The 24,244-nt window shown below is 40.1% G+C and overlaps 2 non-coding genes across 2 annotated transcripts; both read left to right on the forward strand.

Moving 5' to 3' along the window:
• The first annotated feature begins 1,974 nt into the window (after window positions 1–1,974).
• Window positions 1,975–2,159, forward strand: LOC129981996 (U2 spliceosomal RNA). Its single transcript, XR_008785404.1, has one exon. It is a non-coding gene; the product is annotated as a U2 spliceosomal RNA (small nuclear RNA).
• Window positions 2,160–8,689: 6,530 nt separating this feature from the next.
• On the forward strand, window positions 8,690–8,882 carry LOC129981992 (U2 spliceosomal RNA). Its single transcript, XR_008785400.1, has one exon. It is a non-coding gene; the product is annotated as a U2 spliceosomal RNA (small nuclear RNA).
• The last annotated feature ends 15,362 nt before the right edge of the window (window positions 8,883–24,244 follow it).

Genomic DNA, 24,244 nt, shown 5'->3' on the forward strand with positions numbered 1-24,244 from the left:
GAAAACATCTCTCCGCTAAAGGAGGGTGAATTCACCAAATTCCTTGGCAGACCTGTGGGGTTCAACGCCTGGCCCGACTATAACAGCCTGAATGACCTGTCCGGCATTGGGGCCAAGATCCTTTCCTCTGCCCTTGCTCCATGGCAGAGACTGGATGCCCTCAAGTCATTTTTCTTCCCGGCGCTCCAGTTCCCCATGCGGACAGCGCAGTTCCAGAAAACTGCATGGCAGGCGTTGGACGCCACAATTAGAGGCGAAATTAAGAACACCCTTGGCCTCCCGGAGAACGCGGCCAATGAATACCTGTATGGCCACAAGAGCAAGGGCTCTTGCTCTATACCAATTGCCGCTGAGGAGTCAGATCTTAATAGGATCGACACTGCATTTAAGCTTCTGACTTCCTCAGACGAAGAGATAGTACTTCTGGCCACTGAAGACCTCAGGCAAACCATCGCCCACAGGCTGAAGATCCCGTCCCCCACCGATGCGCACCTGGAGGAGTTCCTGTCTGGGGTGACGGAGGGCCCGTTCTCCACCTCCGACAACGCCTACTCCAACGTCTGGACTTGTGCCAGACTCGCCTCCAGACGTCTCGGAGTAGTGTGGGAGTTTGATGACGGAGTGCCAAGGGTGAAGTTTAACGAAATTGTCGTTCGTGCATCTGGTAGAAGAAAGGTCATCTTCTCCATTAGGGACCGGTTGAGGAACAATCGATCGACCGCCCTAATCAACAAACCCAGTCAGGGTAAGGCAATGGAGTGTGTCGCCCAGTCACCTGCAAGCTCGCACTTCATTGCTGATGGCACATATACCCGCTTTGCTGACTGGCGCTTTGTCCACAGGGCGAGATTGAACCTCCTCCCCCTTAATGGAAGCCAACCATGGAAGGAAAACAAGAGGTGTCGGAGATGTAACGAGGCCGACCTAGAGACTCTGCCCCACGTCCTCAACCATTGTAAGGGCAGGTCTCGTGGCTGGCAACTCCGGCACGACACCATCGTCGCACGGGTTAAAAAGGCGCTTGCTACCAGGTGCACGATTATTTCAGAGAACCAACGAGTGGGCCCCGACAATCTTCGTCCCGACTTAGTGGTGCAGTCGGGGAACAAAATCTTCGTCGTGGATGTAACCATCCCATTTGAAAACAGAATGGAGGGCTTCGAGAAGGCTAAACGCTTGAAGCATGACAAATATGCGAGTCTTCTCCCCCTCTATTCCTCAAATGGAGTGCAGGCGACAATCGTTCCTATTGTTGTTGGAGCACTGGGAGCTTGGGATCCCGAAAACGACAGGTTTTTGTCGAAGTTTATGTCGCGGGGCTACCTCAACAAGTTTCGAAAGTTGTGTGTTAGCGACTGTATTAGGTGGTCTCGTGACATATACGTCGAGCACATTACTGGGCATCGGCAATTCACCGATGGGGTTGACCTTGCCGAACATCTGACCCCTCCGGAGCCACCAAGTGATGTGTAAATCGTTCTTGCCTGCTGTATTGCGTATTTGTGATGTGTGCGTTTGGGCTGACTCCAGGACTTTCCGTCGGACTTAGACGTCTGGGGTCAGTTCTAACTCTAATGTGTGCTTCACATCTACGGACAAGTTATGTCCATGTCGTCGCTGCTCCTGATAACATCCACGCCTCCTCAGCTGTTGTGTCTTTAGAGTTTACGTATTGTTCAAATCTTTATTAGTTTATGATTGTTAATTGTTTAGAGTTTATATTTGTTGTCAGTGTATAGTTTATTATTGTTATTCCATGTATAGTTTATGTTTGTTTAACCTTTTTATAGTTTGTCTTTCAGCTTTCACGAGGCGTTAGTGAACGTCGTAAGCAGCCTCTTGCTGTCTTACACGTGACGAAGTCTCATAGAGTAATCGAAAGACTCGCACTAAAGACGTAAGCGAAGCAGGCCTCCGCTTGTCGGACCCGAGTGGTACCTTACTGTCTATGTTAACGCACGCTATGAGCCCATGCTTTAGTGTTTGCAAACATTAGTGCGAGACATCTGTTCTTATCAGCTTAATATCTGATAGGGCCCCCATCGGGTGCCTATTGATGTTAAACTAATTTTTGGAACATGTACCAGTTTCGCAATTCATTGCAGCTGGTACGCGCGGTTATGTTGGCTTGCACTGTCCCAACGTTAGCCGCATTTAATGCAAAAAATTAGAATTCATCAGAAATTACCAGTAAAAAAGCCTTACCACCCACAGATGTCTCCTCACATGAATGTTTGCCGTCTCTTTCCTAACCATGGAAAAGCCCTGGCAAGTCGCTGAGTACAAGTCACCATGTGTGAATTTCAACATGTCGCCAAATGAAAATACTGCAACTGTATCTTCCTCAGGACACACAGAAATCCCTGTTTATTTAAAATCTTGTCATTCGTTTCGTCTTTTCCACCGTCACCTGCATTTCTCTGAAGCGAATCTCTGTTTCTGCTTGTTAAGTGTAAAATGATATGTTTGTAATTAAATTGTCTGTATTCATTCATGAATTGTGTTTATTTTGTAATAATGTGGCAAAGCTGACTGCATTTACTTTCTCTTTAGTTAAAATGGGTGACTTGAATGAACATTAGATTTTTATACAAATCACCCATTGATCAATAGTTAAAAGTGCAATGTTACATACAAAATGTGTTCATTTAACATATATCAAACAGGAAAGACTCATTGAAACACAACGAACAGACCAAAAGAAAGCAAGATTAGCTTTGTGTCTTTAAAAACATCAGAATTATTGATGTAATCTCTGTATTTCCTTTCACATGTAAATGCTATCCACTTTACATATACACTCTTGAAATGTGATATTACTTTTCATAAATGCTTAAGAAAGCATTAACTTAACTTCACCAGTCTTTGTAGTAATTATTCCTACTGTGATGTAGCCCCACTCTACCCTACGTTTCCCTCTTCCTTCTAGGGTGCGTATCGCGCGTCCTGCGTTTGTGCGGCCATGCGGGGGGGCCCCCACTTTTTTGGGCCCGCGGCTAAAGCCGCGGGCCCAAAAAAGGCGAAAAGGGGGCCGCCCAAACGCAGGACGCGCGATACGCACCCTAGAAGGAAGAGGGAAACGTAGGGCGCTGTGCTAAGCATCGACTTTATTCTTCGTTATATATATTTCTGCTTTTTCATGGCATCCTCCCCCCGTCTGGCTAGATGGCTCCGTGTCCGTCGCACACGAATCGAGAGTAATCAGTCTGCCTGCAGGCGAGCTTTCCCGTGGAGATCCGGTTCAGTTTTACCTCTAGCGATGCACTTGGCTTGGTCGCGTCATTGGATTGAAGTCGTGTTTTTCGTCGCTCCTGCATTTTGGTCCAGAAGTGCGGAAATAATGGTACCAGCATCGTAATTTTTATATGTGTGTGTGCAGCTAAGTGAGATCTACTGCTTCATATTATTTTTGTCTTGTTTCGTCAATTAGTTTCCATGTTTTTTGCGAAAAATGAGTGAACTTTGCCATTTTCGCGCCAAAAGTGAAGCCCCCGGAGTGGAAAAAAGTTGTTATCTGCTTGTTCTTCGAAGGAAAGAGCGGTTTTCTGGTGAAATATATACTCCGGAGTGATTTCTGCATCGATTGGTGTGTTACAAGCAAGTTTTGTGCAAAAACTGTGTGATTTATTAAATGTGTTCTTCTTCTTCTCCCCCTATGTTGTGCTACCATTGGGATGAAATTGGATTAATTTAAACCGGGATCCGCTCCGGGTGAGTACACATTGGTTTTATTTTCACAGAGATCTTGTAATTCCGATCATTTTGGTACTAATTTTGTGTGATTCGATGCGGTAGATAAGAAGTTATGTTAATTTTTGTGTTTTCGTATTGTCCGTTTGGAAACGATACTGTGTTAACTGTACAATTCTACCTATTTTTAATTTATTTATGCTTTAATTTAATGTTTAAAATTTATATGTGATATATACAGTATGCATATTGAATCGGGGAATCGATCTGTAGTATTCATTTTTGTTTTTGAATCGATTTAATGTGTTATTTCAGTAGTTTTTATGTGTTAATTTTAGCACGTGGTCTCGCCGATGCTCCGAGTATCGCGGTAAAATCGTATTGTTATTATCGCTAAAATTGATTATTCTTATGTGAATATCATTCACATAAGTCTATTATTTAATATAGTGTGGATATTTTTAATGGTTATTTTGTGGATTGATATGGATGGAGTCGGATTAAGATTAGTCATTCCCTTTCGGATGACACTTTGATCATAAATGCCGGCCCTGGCGGGAGAATTAAAATTGATTATTATTCTGTTTTCCTCTTCCCTAATAATTTTAAAAGTACTCTAATATTAATCTTGAACATTTAAAGTATGTTTTAAGTTCATTGGAGATGGATTCTCTAAGATTAATTGATTAAGATTGATATTTAATTCTCTCCGTGTTGACTTATGAACAATAATGGTGGTGGCGTCCTGTTCGGAAATTAAACGCTTTGATTTCTCTCTTATTTCAATTAATTGGGAGAAATTTATACCTGTAAATTATTGCGAGGGAGTTTTTTTAATGGATATGGAGTGGTTTTAGTGTACTGTAAATGCTATGTAATTAATTTAGTTTGAATTTCGTTTTCACCGTCTGCTGACCAAACAAGGCGCAGTTTGGGGCAGTGATTACTGATTAGAAAAACGATTCTCTTTGGGGCTTCGTGTGCCCCCCCCCCCCCTCCGCTTGTCGTTTTGTCGCATGGTCTCTGAATCTGACTAGTTTCGATTCCATTTGCTCTTGAAATCTAACATTATTCCCACTTCACATTCAATATTGTTATTCCGTTCCTTGCTGAATGTATGTTTTTATTTATGTGTTTTTATTAATAAATATTTCTTTTATTTGTGACATATTCAGATTATTTTTTCCACTGAACTAATTTTGTTTTGATCATTATGATTTTTTGATTCTTACCATTAAGGGATTTTATGTGCTTTTATTCTTTTAATGTTGATATCCCTTTTCAGGCGTTTATTTACCCATTTATTTATTTTATTTTATTTCATTATGCATTTGGTACCTTGATTTATGCATTTATTTTTCTCTTATGCCTATTTGTTTTTTGGATCTGTATATTGTCTGATCTTATATCTCAATTTTATTACGATTACCAATATTAACATTTTTAAATATTTTTTGAACATATATATTACTGTATATACCATGCATGTCATCACAACTGATCTCTGCATTGAATGTACTATTTCCCTGTCATTGTTATTTTTATTTATTATATTTTTCTTCATTTTGCCTTTGATCCCTTACTTTAATGTTTTGTTTATTAATCTGTTTTCACAATATGAAAATTCTTACTTATTGATTTCCTTGTTTCTTCTCAAGTTTCTTAAGTGTCCTTGTTAATTTTAAAATCTCTTGTTTTCTTGCTTTTCCCAAAAATGTATTTCTAACTGAAGCCTTGTTTTAACCTATTCCCCACTTATCACCAGTTGTGAATTAACTTTTTCAAGTCATAATTCTATTTTGTCTTTTTATTATTATTATTATTATTCTTTTTTGGTCATGTTTTGTCTCATCAATCTGCACACAAAGCAGTGAATTCTCTCCCCCCCCCCCAATTTATTTGGTGTTTTTCATTCTTTCATTTATTTTCTTTCTCTCTCTTGAATTTTGGTTCATTTGCCCCTGTCCCAATCATTTAAATTTTACTTCCATTTCATACTATTTACTAAAATTGTGTGTGGCAGTGGGTACTGATAAGAAAGGCGTTTCGTTTCAAAGCGATTTTGCTCCCCCCCCCCCCCATCGACTTGTTATGATACTGTCACGTGATCCCCCGAGCTGTCAGATTTCTAAATCTGATTACTAATAACCACTTTACATATAATTTATTTCTTCCGTTACCTTACTGAATATATGTGTTTAATGATTCTTTCTTATTATTTAATCTTGTTGATTTCACGTATTCGGTTTATTTTTCTCCGAAACTGATCCTGTTTTAGTAATAATGATTTCTGACTTTCATTTTTTTTCCCCCTCTGTTTGTTTGTGTGTTTTTATTTATTTTTTCATTCTTTTAATACTGATTTCCTTTTTCATGCTTTTTATCTATCTTTAAATTAATTTCGATTTATATATATTTGATATTTCCGTTTATGCATTTTTCCCCCTTTCATGACCATTTTATTTTGCGATTCTTTTTATTGAATATTTTTATATCTCAGGGTTTATTGTGATTTTATCATGATTACCAATGAGATCATTTCTACATACTTTTGATCATATACACTATTTATTGTATCTTCCATATATGTGCACACAACTGACCTTTGCATTGAAAACACTGTTTGCACTGTGGTCATGTCACTGGGCTGCGAACCACAAGGTCCTGGGTTCTATCCTAGCTCATCGCAATCCGCCACAATTTCAACAGTTTCCTGCTCGAAAGATTTCCAGGCAATGTAACAAGCTACTGGTGCCTCACAGTCCAACACGAAAACCTTGCTGCTGGCATGTTTTGAAATGAAATTGCGTGTCAGATTTTGGTTTTCTAGTGTCGGATATTCCCCACTTGAATAAGAAGTTTTGCGCTTCAGAGAGGGTTAAAAATGGCAGAGGGTGAGTATTTTGTTGTTTGTTTTAAGTTTTTAATCATTATCATAATACTTGAAAAATTTTCATTTCTAAATGTCACTTCTTTTTGTATTATTATTATTTTCCTACCTCTCATTTATTTGCGACATAATTACTTTCTTATTTCATGCATAATATTTGCCACATTGTTTATTACTCAAATCTTGTGGAAAAACTGATTGCCAGTGCTATCACTAAATTCCTTTGATTTTTTTTTTTTTTTTTTTTTTCTTTAGAGAAACCTTTTTTATATGTATCTCCTTGTGAGTATGCTTTCTGTGACTTTCATTTTAATTTCACTTTTATTTTTAATTAGCTTACATATGTGTCCTGTACATTATTTTGTGTGTGTGTGTGTGTTTTCATGTTTCATTTGAACTGTTACTTTATTTTTAATACTTTTTAATATGTCAATTCTTACTATTATTATCTATGCTCTGCAATGCCCTGTGTTCATCTTGAAATTCAGCATCTGTGTTCAGCATTTTTCTGAGCCTGTTTTGAGCAGGCTTGAAACTGGACTGTGATGGTAATATAAACATTTTTGATTTGAACTTGCGTATATATACTGTTCTGTATTTTTTAGGAATTAGAAATGTTATTTATGTGCACGTATATTATTTTCTGTAGCTTACTTTGTCGTCTTTTCTTACAAATGCATATTCATTCCACAATAGTATTACTTTTACAAATAGTAAGGCTAATTTTTCATGGCTGGTAATGTTGCTCATCTTGAAGATCCTCAATAACTGAGTTATTTTTTCTGTATTCAGTATTGCTGCATAAATTATTTTGGCCTGTGATTTCATAGAATTTTTATTGTTATTTATATGCCTCCTTCTTTTTTATTTATTTATTTATTCTCCCACTTTCCTAAATTCTTTGATGTGCTTCTTAAGTAATTTTCAAGCAAATATGGTTCATAAGTTGAATTGAAGTCAGTTGATAAGTAGTTTTCCGTTGTTGACACTTTAATTAGTTTTATGTTAGAGTAGAATAATCTCATGTGAGCTCATTTCTAAGTGTATTTATTTCAGTTCAAAGAAAGTTTAATCAAATTTTTGTTTGTTTCTTTGTAGCTTTCCTAATTTCTTGGACAATGCAATCATGCTATTTAATGCTGAATGGTGAGATAGAGATTTGATTGACTGATTCACTGTGAATTTCAAAGGGCATTTTTGGATTATCTTGGTATGATTGTTTTCCTAATTTTATTTTAGTTGTTTTTCTTTTCCTGACTGTACAAATGGCTTTAGTGAATTCAGTTATTCTAAATGTATAAGTGCTGTAGCAAATTTGTTATCCTTGCCTGTGAAAATGTGGCTTGATCAGCTTCTTTGCTACACTCGTAACCAGACAGGTTGTCAGTTCGAATCTTGTTGTCAGCGAATTGTCCAAACATTTGTTCCATGATGATTTCTTTTGTGTTGTCTCTGTTTTCTTACAAATTAGTTGTTCCAGTTATTATTATTGTTATCATGAAATGTAATTGCATCTTTCTAAACATGGGAAGTTCCAGGTGTTTTGTTAATTGTTATAATTATCTGAATTTGAGATGAGTGTTTTTTCTGTCTGCAATGAATTCCCGATAATTCATCTACATGACATGCATGTTTGCTTTATGTACTTAACGAAATCAAATTGCCATTTTAATGCACTTCTGTCCAAATGGCAATATTTACAAGGTATTCTATAGCTCCATTTGAACCCTCTTCTCAGAACACATGAAACATCTTTTAGAAACTGAGATAGAAATAAATAACTTTTGCAATTGTATTTGTGATACAGAAGCTCTCTTTTGTGTAGATTTCAAAGAAATTTTAATGTGACATATCAGATGAGATCATTTCCTTCACTGTGCCGTTGCCTGTTTCTCAGTGACATTTGTTTAAATGTTGGCAACGAGTTGTCATACCACGTGCTGCTTCTCCAAGTGAGCAGTTAGGCCAGATGCAGTGCGTGTCACCCACGGAGGAGGTTGTGTCTCTGCGAGATGGGTCCAGAAGCCTTCTGTGGGGGAGAGGAGGGCCGAATTATGTGGAAGAAAGCATTGGCCCCCCCTCAAATTTTTTTAAATTTTTAAATTCTTTATCGCTTCTCGGCCTTTTGGCTAAGATCAAAGTGTAGTATCTGTTCTTATCAGCTTAATATCTGATAGGGCCCCCATCGGGTGCCTATTGATGTTAAACTAATTTTTGGAACATGTACCAGTTTCGCAATTCATTGCAGCTGGTACGCGCGGTTATGTTGGCTTGCACTGTCCCAACGTTAGCCGCATTTAATGCAAAAAATTAGAATTCATCAGAAATTACCAGTAAAAAAGCCTTACCACCCACAGATGTCTCCTCACATGAATGTTTGCCGTCTCTTTCCTAACCATGGAAAAGCCCTGGCAAGTCGCTGAGTACAAGTCACCATGTGTGAATTTCAACATGTCGCCAAATGAAAATACTGCAACTGTATCTTCCTCAGGACACACAGAAATCCCTGTTTATTTAAAATCTTGTCATTCGTTTCGTCTTTTCCACCGTCACCTGCATTTCTCTGAAGCGAATCTCTGTTTCTGCTTGTTAAGTGTAAAATGATATGTTTGTAATTAAATTGTCTGTATTCATTCATGAATTGTGTTTATTTTGTAATAATGTGGCAAAGCTGACTGCATTTACTTTCTCTTTAGTTAAAATGGGTGACTTGAATGAACATTAGATTTTTATACAAATCACCCATTGATCAATAGTTAAAAGTGCAATGTTACATACAAAATGTGTTCATTTAACATATATCAAACAGGAAAGACTCATTGAAACACAACGAACAGACCAAAAGAAAGCAAGATTAGCTTTGTGTCTTTAAAAACATCAGAATTATTGATGTAATCTCTGTATTTCCTTTCACATGTAAATGCTATCCACTTTACATATACACTCTTGAAATGTGATATTACTTTTCATAAATGCTTAAGAAAGCATTAACTTAACTTCACCAGTCTTTGTAGTAATTATTCCTACTGTGATGTAGCCCCACTCTACCCTACGTTTCCCTCTTCCTTCTAGGGTGCGTATCGCGCGTCCTGCGTTTGTGCGGCCATGCGGGGGGGCCCCCACTTTTTTGGGCCCGCGGCTAAAGCCGCGGGCCCAAAAAAGGCGAAAAGGGGGCCGCCCAAACGCAGGACGCGCGATACGCACCCTAGAAGGAAGAGGGAAACGTAGGGCGCTGTGCTAAGCATCGACTTTATTCTTCGTTATATATATTTCTGCTTTTTCATGGCATCCTCCCCCCGTCTGGCTAGATGGCTCCGTGTCCGTCGCACACGAATCGAGAGTAATCAGTCTGCCTGCAGGCGAGCTTTCCCGTGGAGATCCGGTTCAGTTTTACCTCTAGCGATGCACTTGGCTTGGTCGCGTCATTGGATTGAAGTCGTGTTTTTCGTCGCTCCTGCATTTTGGTCCAGAAGTGCGGAAATAATGGTACCAGCATCGTAATTTTTATATGTGTGTGTGCAGCTAAGTGAGATCTACTGCTTCATATTATTTTTGTCTTGTTTCGTCAATTAGTTTCCATGTTTTTTGCGAAAAATGAGTGAACTTTGCCATTTTCGCGCCAAAAGTGAAGCCCCCGGAGTGGAAAAAAGTTGTTATCTGCTTGTTCTTCGAAGGAAAGAGCGGTTTTCTGGTGAAATATATACTCCGGAGTGATTTCTGCATCGATTGGTGTGTTACAAGCAAGTTTTGTGCAAAAACTGTGTGATTTATTAAATGTGTTCTTCTTCTTCTCCCCCTATGTTGTGCTACCATTGGGATGAAATTGGATTAATTTAAACCGGGATCCGCTCCGGGTGAGTACACATTGGTTTTATTTTCACAGAGATCTTGTAATTCCGATCATTTTGGTACTAATTTTGTGTGATTCGATGCGGTAGATAAGAAGTTATGTTAATTTTTGTGTTTTCGTATTGTCCGTTTGGAAACGATACTGTGTTAACTGTACAATTCTACCTATTTTTAATTTATTTATGCTTTAATTTAATGTTTAAAATTTATATGTGATATATACAGTATGCATATTGAATCGGGGAATCGATCTGTAGTATTCATTTTTGTTTTTGAATCGATTTAATGTGTTATTTCAGTAGTTTTTATGTGTTAATTTTAGCACGTGGTCTCGCCGATGCTCCGAGTATCGCGGTAAAATCGTATTGTTATTATCGCTAAAATTGATTATTCTTATGTGAATATCATTCACATAAGTCTATTATTTAATATAGTGTGGATATTTTTAATGGTTATTTTGTGGATTGATATGGATGGAGTCGGATTAAGATTAGTCATTCCCTTTCGGATGACACTTTGATCATAAATGCCGGCCCTGGCGGGAGAATTAAAATTGATTATTATTCTGTTTTCCTCTTCCCTAATAATTTTAAAAGTACTCTAATATTAATCTTGAACATTTAAAGTATGTTTTAAGTTCATTGGAGATGGATTCTCTAAGATTAATTGATTAAGATTGATATTTAATTCTCTCCGTGTTGACTTATGAACAATAATGGTGGTGGCGTCCTGTTCGGAAATTAAACGCTTTGATTTCTCTCTTATTTCAATTAATTGGGAGAAATTTATACCTGTAAATTATTGCGAGGGAGTTTTTTTAATGGATATGGAGTGGTTTTAGTGTACTGTAAATGCTATGTAATTAATTTAGTTTGAATTTCGTTTTCACCGTCTGCTGACCAAACAAGGCGCAGTTTGGGGCAGTGATTACTGATTAGAAAAACGATTCTCTTTGGGGCTTCGTGTGCCCCCCCCCCCCCTCCGCTTGTCGTTTTGTCGCATGGTCTCTGAATCTGACTAGTTTCGATTCCATTTGCTCTTGAAATCTAACATTATTCCCACTTCACATTCAATATTGTTATTCCGTTCCTTGCTGAATGTATGTTTTTATTTATGTGTTTTTATTAATAAATATTTCTTTTATTTGTGACATATTCAGATTATTTTTTCCACTGAACTAATTTTGTTTTGATCATTATGATTTTTTGATTCTTACCATTAAGGGATTTTATGTGCTTTTATTCTTTTAATGTTGATATCCCTTTTCAGGCGTTTATTTACCCATTTATTTATTTTATTTTATTTCATTATGCATTTGGTACCTTGATTTATGCATTTATTTTTCTCTTATGCCTATTTGTTTTTTGGATCTGTATATTGTCTGATCTTATATCTCAATTTTATTACGATTACCAATATTAACATTTTTAAATATTTTTTGAACATATATATTACTGTATATACCATGCATGTCATCACAACTGATCTCTGCATTGAATGTACTATTTCCCTGTCATTGTTATTTTTATTTATTATATTTTTCTTCATTTTGCCTTTGATCCCTTACTTTAATGTTTTGTTTATTAATCTGTTTTCACAATATGAAAATTCTTACTTATTGATTTCCTTGTTTCTTCTCAAGTTTCTTAAGTGTCCTTGTTAATTTTAAAATCTCTTGTTTTCTTGCTTTTCCCAAAAATGTATTTCTAACTGAAGCCTTGTTTTAACCTATTCCCCACTTATCACCAGTTGTGAATTAACTTTTTCAAGTCATAATTCTATTTTGTCTTTTTATTATTATTATTATTATTCTTTTTTGGTCATGTTTTGTCTCATCAATCTGCACACAAAGCAGTGAATTCTCTCCCCCCCCCCCAATTTATTTGGTGTTTTTCATTCTTTCATTTATTTTCTTTCTCTCTCTTGAATTTTGGTTCATTTGCCCCTGTCCCAATCATTTAAATTTTACTTCCATTTCATACTATTTACTAAAATTGTGTGTGGCAGTGGGTACTGATAAGAAAGGCGTTTCGTTTCAAAGCGATTTTGCTCCCCCCCCCCCCCATCGACTTGTTATGATACTGTCACGTGATCCCCCGAGCTGTCAGATTTCTAAATCTGATTACTAATAACCACTTTACATATAATTTATTTCTTCCGTTACCTTACTGAATATATGTGTTTAATGATTCTTTCTTATTATTTAATCTTGTTGATTTCACGTATTCGGTTTATTTTTCTCCGAAACTGATCCTGTTTTAGTAATAATGATTTCTGACTTTCATTTTTTTTCCCCCTCTGTTTGTTTGTGTGTTTTTATTTATTTTTTCATTCTTTTAATACTGATTTCCTTTTTCATGCTTTTTATCTATCTTTAAATTAATTTCGATTTATATATATTTGATATTTCCGTTTATGCATTTTTCCCCCTTTCATGACCATTTTATTTTGCGATTCTTTTTATTGAATATTTTTATATCTCAGGGTTTATTGTGATTTTATCATGATTACCAATGAGATCATTTCTACATACTTTTGATCATATACACTATTTATTGTATCTTCCATATATGTGCACACAACTGACCTTTGCATTGAAAACACTGTTTGCACTGTGGTCATGTCACTGGGCTGCGAACCACAAGGTCCTGGGTTCTATCCTAGCTCATCGCAATCCGCCACAATTTCAACAGTTTCCTGCTCGAAAGATTTCCAGGCAATGTAACAAGCTACTGGTGCCTCACAGTCCAACACGAAAACCTTGCTGCTGGCATGTTTTGAAATGAAATTGCGTGTCAGATTTTGGTTTTCTAGTGTCGGATATTCCCCACTTGAATAAGAAGTTTTGCGCTTCAGAGAGGGTTAAAAATGGCAGAGGGTGAGTATTTTGTTGTTTGTTTTAAGTTTTTAATCATTATCATAATACTTGAAAAATTTTCATTTCTAAATGTCACTTCTTTTTGTATTATTATTATTTTCCTACCTCTCATTTATTTGCGACATAATTACTTTCTTATTTCATGCATAATATTTGCCACATTGTTTATTACTCAAATCTTGTGGAAAAACTGATTGCCAGTGCTATCACTAAATTCCTTTGATTTTTTTTTTTTTTTTTTTTTTCTTTAGAGAAACCTTTTTTATATGTATCTCCTTGTGAGTATGCTTTCTGTGACTTTCATTTTAATTTCACTTTTATTTTTAATTAGCTTACATATGTGTCCTGTACATTATTTTGTGTGTGTGTGTGTGTTTTCATGTTTCATTTGAACTGTTACTTTATTTTTAATACTTTTTAATATGTCAATTCTTACTATTATTATCTATGCTCTGCAATGCCCTGTGTTCATCTTGAAATTCAGCATCTGTGTTCAGCATTTTTCTGAGCCTGTTTTGAGCAGGCTTGAAACTGGACTGTGATGGTAATATAAACATTTTTGATTTGAACTTGCGTATATATACTGTTCTGTATTTTTTAGGAATTAGAAATGTTATTTATGTGCACGTATATTATTTTCTGTAGCTTACTTTGTCGTCTTTTCTTACAAATGCATATTCATTCCACAATAGTATTACTTTTACAAATAGTAAGGCTAATTTTTCATGGCTGGTAATGTTGCTCATCTTGAAGATCCTCAATAACTGAGTTATTTTTTCTGTATTCAGTATTGCTGCATAAATTATTTTGGCCTGTGATTTCATAGAATTTTTATTGTTATTTATATGCCTCCTTCTTTTTTATTTATTTATTTATTCTCCCACTTTCCTAAATTCTTTGATGTGCTTCTTAAGTAATTTTCAAGCAAATATGGTTCATAAGTTGAATTGAAGTCAGTTGATAAGTAGTTTTCCGTTGTTGACACTTTAATTAGTTTTATGTTAGAGTAGAATAATCTCATGTGAGCTCATTTCTAAGTGTATTTATTTCAGTTCAAAGAAAGTTTAATCAAATTTTTGTTTGTTTCTTTGTAGCTTTCCTAATTTCTTGGACAATGCAATCATGCTATTTAATGCTGAATGGTGAGATAGAGATTTGATTGACTGATTCACTGTGAATTTCAAAGGGCATTTTTGGATTATCTTGGTATGATTGTTTTCCTAATTTTATTTTAGTTGTTTTTCTTTTCCTGACTGTACAAATGGCTTTAGTGAATTCAGTTATTCTAAATGTATAAGTGCTGTAGCAAATTTGTTATCCTTGCCTGTGAAAATGTGGCTTGATCAGCTTCTTTGCTACACTCGTAACCAGACAGGTTGTCAGTTCGAATCTTGTTGTCAGCGAATTGTCCAAACATTTGTTCCATGATGATTTCTTTTGTGTTGTCTCTGTTTTCTTACAAATTAGTTGTTCCAGTTATTATTATTGTTATCATGAAATGTAATTGCATCTTTCTAAACATGGGAAGTTCCAGGTGTTTTGTTAATTGTTATAATTATCTGAATTTGAGATGAGTGTTTTTTCTGTCTGCAATGAATTCCCGATAATTCATCTACATGACATGCATGTTTGCTTTATGTACTTAACGAAATCAAATTGCCATTTTAATGCACTTCTGTCCAAATGGCAATATTTACAAGGTATTCTATAGCTCCATTTGAACCCTCTTCTCAGAACACATGAAACATCTTTTAGAAACTGAGATAGAAATAAATAACTTTTGCAATTGTATTTGTGATACAGAAGCTCTCTTTTGTGTAGATTTCAAAGAAATTTTAATGTGACATATCAGATGAGATCATTTCCTTCACTGTGCCGTTGCCTGTTTCTCAGTGACATTTGTTTAAATGTTGGCAACGAGTTGTCATACCACGTGCTGCTTCTCCAAGTGAGCAGTTAGGCCAGATGCAGTGCGTGTCACCCACGGAGGAGGTTGTGTCTCTGCGAGATGGGTCCAGAAGCCTTCTGTGGGGGAGAGGAGGGCCGAATTATGTGGAAGAAAGCATTGGCCCCCCCTCAAATTTTTTTAAATTTTTAAATTCTTTATCGCTTCTCGGCCTTTTGGCTAAGATCAAAGTGTAGTCGTGTTTTTTGAGCTCCCGTTTCTAAGTCGAAAAAATGCGGAAATTTTGATGTTAGCTGAGATTTTTTTGTATGTGCGTGTGCAGCTCGACTAGTGCTACAAGATGATCTAATTAGTGTGTTTCTGCGTTAATTAGTTTTCGCGCTAATTAGAAAATTAGCGCGAACTTTGCCATTTTCGAGTGTCTAGTGAAGCCCCGCCGACAGAAAAAAGTTGTTTTCTACCGGTTTTCCTCAGAAAAGTGCGGTTTTTCTGCTGGAATACTATTCTAGAGTGAATTGTTCATCGATTGGTGTGTCAATAACCACTTTTGGTTAATATTTGTGTTTTTTGTGATAGAAAATGTGTTTTTCTTCTCCCTCCGTGTTGGCTACCCACGGGGATGAAATTGGATTAAACTAATTCGGGAGCCGTGCCGGGTGAGTTCATAATGATTTTATTTTCATAGAGATCTTTTAATTCCGATCATTTTGGTACAAATTTCATGAATTTCGGTGCAGTAGATCGGGAGTTATGATTATTTTTGTGTTTATGTGCCATCCGCCTGGTAACGATGCCATGTTGACATCGTGCAACGTGCGCTATCGTTATCAGGATTTGACCCAGTTTTTAATTTATTTTGCATATTTAATTTATGTTTAACCATGATTTATTATTTGTATATTGTGTAACTTTTTACGGGCTATGAGAGGGTATTTTTATTTTTTACATTTGAGTGCATTTAGTATGTTTTATTTTGCAATTTGTGCGAAAAACGCAACACGTGGTCTCGCGGGAACACGTGGTCGCGTTTCCAAGTTGCGGCTTATTTTTAATATTAATTGGTATTTCTGTGTATTTCTTGTTTAAATATGATTCTATGCATTTTAGTGTATTTATTTTGTTTATTTTGAGTATTTTGTGCTATTTCTTGCGGCTTGGGATGGATCGAGTTGGACTACCGTCGCTCGTGAGCCCCGATCCAGCCCACGTGGTCGCGTTTAAAAGTTGTGGCTTATTTTTGATATTAAATGTTATTTCTGTGTATTTCTTTTTTTAAATGTGTTTTTATGCATTTTTGTGTCTTTATTTTGTGTATTTTGCGCTATTTCTGGCGGATTGGAATGGATCGAGTTGGATTTCCGTCGCGCTAGAGCCCCGATCCAACCCACGTGTCCTCGCGGAAATTTTGTTTATTTTTATTGGTATTCATTTATTTTTGTGTCTTAAGCCTTCTCATAGCCTTCTTACGTAACCTAGATTAGTTATTTTTGTGTTATTGCGCGGATTAGGGCCGATGGAATTAGATCAAATTCGACTGCCATCCCCTTCCGTTAACGGGAGAGCTAATTTTAGCGATCCGCTGCGGAATTGGCAGGATGCAGTTGAATTTGTTTCTTTCTCCGTTTCCTTCCCCCCAATAATTCCAAAACCTGTATTGTATATTCTAGATCATTTTAAACATGTTTTCTTTTAATTTCTATGTCTGTTGTGTTAATTTGGTGCATACGGCTAGTGCTTCTCCTCGCGTCTCTTAATGTAAACATTAGCAGCGGAGTGCGGATCTGAGATTAAACGCTCTGATTTCTCTCCTATCCTTATTATTTTTGTAGAACTTTTTGCATTATTTGATCGCGGGGAATAATCTTAATAGATAGGGAGTGGTTTCAATGAGTACTTTTGCCTAATTTTCCTAAAATCGTAATTTTTCTCCTTTCCTGGCCGTTGACCAATCACAGCGCAGTATGACATCCTAGTAGGTGCAGGTGATAGCGCGCGCGGAGAAACGATACGTTTTAACGATTCGTGTTCCCCCCCCCTCCCTCCCTCTAGGTTTGTTTACTTCTGCCCGCGTGTTTGTGTCAACTGTCAATGCTGTCATCGTGTTGATTTGATGGGTTTGCGTTGGGGCTAGTACCTTGTTTATCACTCACGCCTTCTTTTCTAGATTTGTTTTGTATTAGTTGTGTGTGCCCGATTAATGCGATAGCTTTATACGTAGCTTTTTTATTTTATTTCTTAATTGTCTTTATTTTATTTATTTATCTTTTTATTTTTGTTTGATTGTCACTATTTTGTTGTCTTGAGTTCTGTCCTCTCGAACCGAGTTGGTTCTGGAGTATACTGTGCCCTTTTTTGTGTTTCTTTTTCAGATAACAAATTGCTCTTTTTTTATATTATTTTTGACCTTATTTAGTCGGGTATTTTTATCTTTTTTTTTTAGTTTAAGTGATTTTTGCTTGTGTATACTTATTGTTTCAGTGGGGTCTATTTTATTGTGTTGCATGCATTTGAGCTCAGTGTTAAAGGGTTTTTTCTCCCACTGGGTAAATTCTTACTTATGTGGTTTCCTCGGTCATTGTATTTGATTTTGAGTATTGATCATTTGACTAGCTATTCATACATGCGATCCCGATCTCTGCATCGTGTATAGTTACTCCTCGTTTAAATATTTTTTGGTCTCTTCGGAGAATGTGTTTTAATAGTTAATCGTGTGTTTTTATTTTTCTGTACCTGGTTTTAAATTGTTAATGCTTCCCCCCCGGCTTAAGTTTGTGTTGCAATAGTTAATCGTTTTTTTTTTTTTTTTTTTTTTTTTTTTTTTTTTTTGTTTCTAGTTCTAAGTTGTTACCTTTTCATTAATGTTTTTCCCCTCTAATGTTAATTTTAATTTGTTTAAGATTGTCTTCTATGTACCATGATGATCGGTCTTGGGGGGTCTCTGTGCTGGATCTGGTGATTGTGGGGTGTCTGAGGCGGCCCCCAAACTTGTCTAATCTGTTCTAAATAATCTCCTCAATAGTGTCTTTTTTTTTTTTTTTTTTTTTTTTTTTGTAATGTCCTCCCCCCGGCCCTCTTGTTTTTTAGTTTAATCTGTTTTGTTTGCTTCCGCTTTCCGTGTTTTAATATTTTGGTTTTTGTGTACACCATTCTCTTGACTTTTAGTTGCTTTATAATTATTTTTTTTTTTTTTTTTTTTTTTTTTTTTTTTTTATGTTTAACTGGCCCCATGTAATTTCTGTTAGCTTTCCGTTCTTTCAGTATTAAGTTCTACCCCCTTGCACGCCCCACCATCTCCGGATTCTAGTAAACAAGTGATCGGTTTATGTATGTTGCTCTTATGTCTCACCCGGCACTCCTGTCTGATCTTCTGAAGTTTAGTTCAGTTTATAGCCAAAAATGTCTTCCCCGACTAAGGTCTCGGAAAATTTGTCTTTCCCTAAGACTGCCTCGCTAGTAAGTCCGCCAAAAACTTTTGCGCTGCCGAGTGTTGTGCTTTCCCCGCGGTCTCCCAATTGTGCTAATGTGGGTCCGCCACTGCCCCCTTCGCCGGACAAAACGTGCTTGGGCAATAGTCCTTCTTCTCACGATCCTGTGCGGCCTTCTCGTAACTCCGATCCCAGTAATGCTCTGAATTGCCCGGATCCCTCCCAGTGCGACAAATTTGCTGTCAACGATAGTTCTACGTCGTGCTCTGGTCTGGGTACAGTCGCTACAAAACCTGGATCTGCTGTGTGCGAGAGGACCCGCTCCAAACTTGCTGCTAAGAAGCAGGTTGAAGCCAGCGCTTCGCCTCAGTTGAAGTCACAAGCTGTGCCTCCTAACTCTCAAGAGAAATTGTCTTGCGATCCCTTGAAAATGCCGTTGGGACCCCTTCTTGCCACAGAGGAGTGCACTGACTTGGTCGCAGCCTCTACGTCTGAACCTCTTCCTCTTGGAACACATTCTACAGCTGGGAACCTCCCCCACGTTGTAACATCTCCAGAGAAGAAGCCGGACAAGGATGCCTGCCCCAAAGGTCACCCTTCCGATCCACAGTGCCAGAATGTGATGCCTAACTTTTCTCTGGGTTCTCTTGGACTGAATACTCTCCCATCTCAGAGTTCTCCAGTCTTGGCCAAATCTCCTCCCTCCTCTCTGGAAGACCAGCTGTATCTGTCCCCCTCCCCTGAAAAACCAGATGTTCAGGAGGTGGTCACCCTAAATGATAGTCCGCTGGCCAATTTTCCTGACGATCCATCTGAGTGGACAAAGATGTTCCTGGGCTTGTTAAGTGGGCCCCCTCCTGCCAAGGCGTTTGCATCTCTGCCTCCTGTGACCAAATCCATCTGCAAATACTGCGAGCTAGTACTCTCCTCTCCTGTATCTCTCAAGTTACATCTCGAAGAGGTACATCTTATCCGCAGCCCTTCAAAATCTGCTGCTCCTGTAGCGCCCTCAAGATCAAATCCTGCTCTGAGGTTGTTGCCTCAATTTGTTTGCGACAAGTGCAAGGCAGCATTTCATTTCAAGCCTTCGCTCCTTGCCCATCGCTGCCTAGAAACGGCTGACGCTTCCTCCAAGAGTCCCCTGGGTTCAGATCCCCCTGAACTGGCCTCTTCTTCTACAAAGCGGACACGCCCTGCAACTTCCAACTCCAAACAGGTGGTCTCCAATAAAGGGTCTCTCTCGTACGCAGCTGCGACTTCGAGGAAACTTCCGGCCAACCCTCCTCCAAGGCCAGCATTCCAGTGTCCGCGCTGCCTGGCATTTTTTAGCATGCGGTCTGCCTACGTTTTGCACAAGTGCCCTATGTCACCGGTTGCTCCCTCGGCTCCGGGTGATACCTCTTCACGCTTTTGTTGCCAATGTAGTATCCTCTTCGACAACAAGAAAGCGCTCCGGGAGCATAACTATAACTCCCATAATCCCTTGAGGCCCACCCAGCCCAGTGCCACTAGTTCGAAAGCTGCTCCTCCAACGCAGAAGCCGAAGTCCACCGACGCAAGCAACTCCTCTTCATGTGTCAGAAACTTGGGAGGTGCTCTCGGAGTGTCTTCTTCTTCTACTCCACCGGAGCCAAGGCCTATGTTGCCCTGTGTGGACTGCAACTTCCTGGCCAAAACTAGGAAGGGGTTGCGGTTCCACAGGTATCGTCAGCATTCTGTTCCTATTGCAAAGAGGTCGACCACTCGTTCGCAGGAGCATGTTCCGCCTCCCACCACTCTGGATGCCAATTTAACATCTCCGCCTCCCTCGGGAGTAGTTCACAAGATCCACCCAGACCGAGCCGGCTGTAGCGCTGCTCAGATTACTTCAAGTTTGCCCAGCAACACTCAGTCAGTGGTCCAGTCCCCGGATCTCCCGAATTCCAGCCCTTCTTCTAGACAGAGCACGCGGCACACTCCTGCGCCTGCCAACATCCCAGCGGAGTTGTGCAGGAATGGAAATTCTGTAAACATCCTGTTTCCCATTGAAGGATGCCTCTCTTGTCCTGAGCCGGACTGTTCCTCTTCGTTTGTGTCCAAGTCATGGAACTCAATGAAGGGGAACTTGCTGCGCCATTTCAAGAGAGAACACTCTATCCAGATCGAGGCCTCATACTTTTGGTGCGCCCTGTGCAAGGGCCGCATTTCTAAGGCGCCATCGAGCCACCCGTGCCTGCAGAGTTCTGGGCCTATTCTTCCCCCGCTTATGCCTTTCAATTGGAGGTGCAACTCCTGTCCGGCCTCATTCCCTTCTGAGAATGGGCTGAAGAATCACTCTGCCAGTCACGCTAAGGATGCCATCGCTAGCTCTGGCCCCCAACTCCAACTCGCGGTGCCTAAGAGGAGACGGAGACGTCGCTTGGGTGTCAATCCTAACGCTGCGAGCAATGTGGACGAGAGCATATCTCATCCCTCGGCTGTGCTCTTGCCCACAAATTCCATCCTGCCCACTCCTCCTCCCTCCAACAACGCAAGTGGGGATGACTCCAGTCTTCTTGCTCCCTATATTGCCATGTTTGACGAAATGTTAGCGGTGGACCCCGATGACAATAGCATCAACTATTTCCAGGCCACCCTGGACCAGGCCCTTGCGGAGATTTACTCGTCTGTTGTCCCTGGAGACCCTGGCCGGCGAGGAACATCTAAAGTAGGGGATTCAATGATTGACATCGAAAACGCAGAGGTCTGCCAAAAGTTATACAGAAGGAACAGGCGAAGGGCGATCAGGGAGATCACTGGTGTCTCTGGGGATAGGTGTAGCATTCCCACCTCCACCCTGGATGCCTACTTCAGAGACGCTTGGGGTCAAGCTGACTTCGCCTCTGGCTTCTTCACCGCCTGCTCCGACCAACGGGAGCCCCTTCTTGCTTCTCTGTTTACTCCGGCAGAGATCGAAAAAAAGATTAAGAAGGCCGAAAACACTGCACCTGGACCGGACCGCCTTACTTACCATCATTGGAGGTCGGTTCCAGGTGCCCCGAAATTTTTGGCAAGAGTCTTCAACGTGGTCCTGCACCTGCGGAAAATACCCGAGAGTTGGAAAACCTCCACCACCATCCTCCTGCCCAAATCTGGAGACCCAACTCTGCCCGTTAATTGGAGGCCTATTGCCCTCTCCTCCACAATCTACAAGATCTTCACCAAGTGCCTCACGGCTAGGCTGAGCACTTGGTGCGAGAAATACTCGGTTCTATCGCGCTGCCAGAAGGGGTTCACTCCTCATGACGGCGTGATAGAACACAATTATTCCCTCCAGAGGAGACTCGACGCGGCAAGATTACACAAGAAAGACCTTTGTATCGGGTGGCTCGATGTCTCGAACGCCTTTGGCTCACTTCCTCATGAAGCCATCTTTGAGGCCCTAGAAGCCGTGGGGACTGGTCCTCTTTTTGTAGACATCATTAGAGACCTGTACAGAGGTTCGAGGACTAAGATCCTTTCGGACGGCGGCGTGACGTCCGAAATTCCAATCCTTAGCGGGGTCAAGCAGGGGTGCCCTATTAGTGGTCTCCTTTTTAACATCTGTATAGATCCTGTCATCAGGAGCATACAAGGAGACCACGTAGAGCACAAAGTGCTGGCCTTTGCGGATGACCTGTGCCTCCTAGCCGCCAGTCCAGTTGAGCTTCAAAACAACCTTGACTCTGTACAGGCTCAACTTGCTGCACTCGGCATGGCATTGAATCCAAGAAAATCGGTGTCCCTGCACTTCTCTGGCTGCACCCCGGTCGGTGTAAAAAACACAAGTTTTCGAATTGGTGGTGAAAACATCTCTCCGCTAAAGGAGGGTGAATTCACCAAATTCCTAGGCAGACCTGTGGGGTTCAACGCCTGGCCCGACTATAACAGCTTGAATGACCTGTCCGGCATTGGGGCCAAGATCCTTTCCTCTGCCCTTGCTCCATGGCAGAGACTGGATGCACTCAAGTCATTTTTCTTCCCGGCTCTCCAGTTCCCCATGCGGACAGCGCAGTTCCAGAAAACTGCATGGCAGGCGTTGGACGCCACAATTAGAGGCGAAATTAAGAACACCCTTGGCCTCCCGGAGAACGCGGCCAATGAATACCTGTATGGCCACAAGAGCAAGGGCTCTTGCTCTATACCAATTGCCGCTGAGGAGTCAGATCTTAATAGGATCGACACTGCATTTAAGCTTCTGACTTCCTCAGACGAAGAGATAGTTCTTCTGGCCACTGAAGACCTCAGGCAAACCATCGCCCACAGGCTGAAGATCCCGTCCCCCACCGATGCACACCTGGAGGAGTTCCTGTCTGGGGTGACGGAGGGCCCGTTCTCCACCTCCGACAACGCCTACTCCAACGTCTGGACTTGTGCCAGACTCGCCTCCAGACGTCTCGGAGTAGTGTGGGAATTTGACGACGGAGTGCCAAGGGTGAAGTATAACGAAATTGTCGTTCGTGCATCTGGTAGAAGAAAGGTCATCTTCTCCATTAGGGACCGGTTGAGGAACAATCGATCGACCGCCCTAATCAACAAACCCAGTCAGGGTAAGGCAATGGAGTGTGTGGCCCAGTCACCTGCGAGCTCACACTTCATTGCTGATGGCACGTACACCCGCTTTGCTGACTGGCGCTTTGTCCACAGGGCGAGATTGAACCTCCTCCCCCTTAATGGAAGCCAACCATGGAAAGATAACAAGAGGTGTCGGAGATGTAACGAGGCCGACCTTGAGACTCTGCCCCACGTCCTCAACCATTGTAAGGGCAGGTCTCGTGGCTGGCAACTCCGGCACGACACCATCGTAGCACGGGTGAAAAAGGCGCTTGCTACCAGGTGCACGATTATTTCAGAGAACCAACGAGTGGGCCCCGACAATCTTCGTCCCGACTTAGTGGTGCAGTCGGGGAACAAGATCTTCGTCGTGGATGTAACCATCCCATTTGAAAACAGAATGGAGGGCTTCGAGAAGGCTAAACGCTTGAAGCATGACAAATATGCGAGTCTTCTCCCCCTCTATTCCTCAAATGGAGTGCAGGCGACAATCGTTCCTATTGTTGTTGGAGCACTGGGAGCTTGGGATCCCGAAAACGACAGGTTTTTGTCGAAGTTTATGTCGCGGGGCTACCTCAACAAGTTTCGAAAGTTGTGTGTTAGCGACTGTATCAGGTGGTCTCGTGACATATACGTCGAGCACATTACTGGGCATCGGCAATTCACCGATGGGGTTGACCTCGCCGAACATCTGACCCCTCCGGAGCCACCAAGTGATGTGTAAATCGTTATTGCCTGCTGTTTTGTGTATTTGTGTTGTGTGCGTTTGGGCTGACTCCAGGACTTTCCGTCGGACTTAGACGTCTGGGGTCAGCTCTAACTCTAATGTGTGCTTCACAACTACGGACAACTTATGTCCACGTCGTCGCTGCTCCTGATAACATCCACGCCTCCTCAGCTGTTGTGTCTTTAGAGTTTACGTATTGTTGAAATCTTTATTAGTTTATGATTGTTAATTGTTTAGAGTTTATATTTGTTGTCAGTGTATAGTTTATTATTGTTATTCCATGTATAGTTTATGTTTGCTTAACCTTTTTATAGTTTATCTTTCAGCT

The sequence above is a fragment of the Argiope bruennichi genome, chromosome 8 (genome assembly GCF_947563725.1).
Source record: "Argiope bruennichi chromosome 8, qqArgBrue1.1, whole genome shotgun sequence".
Taxonomy (NCBI): Eukaryota; Metazoa; Arthropoda; class Arachnida; order Araneae; family Araneidae; genus Argiope; species Argiope bruennichi.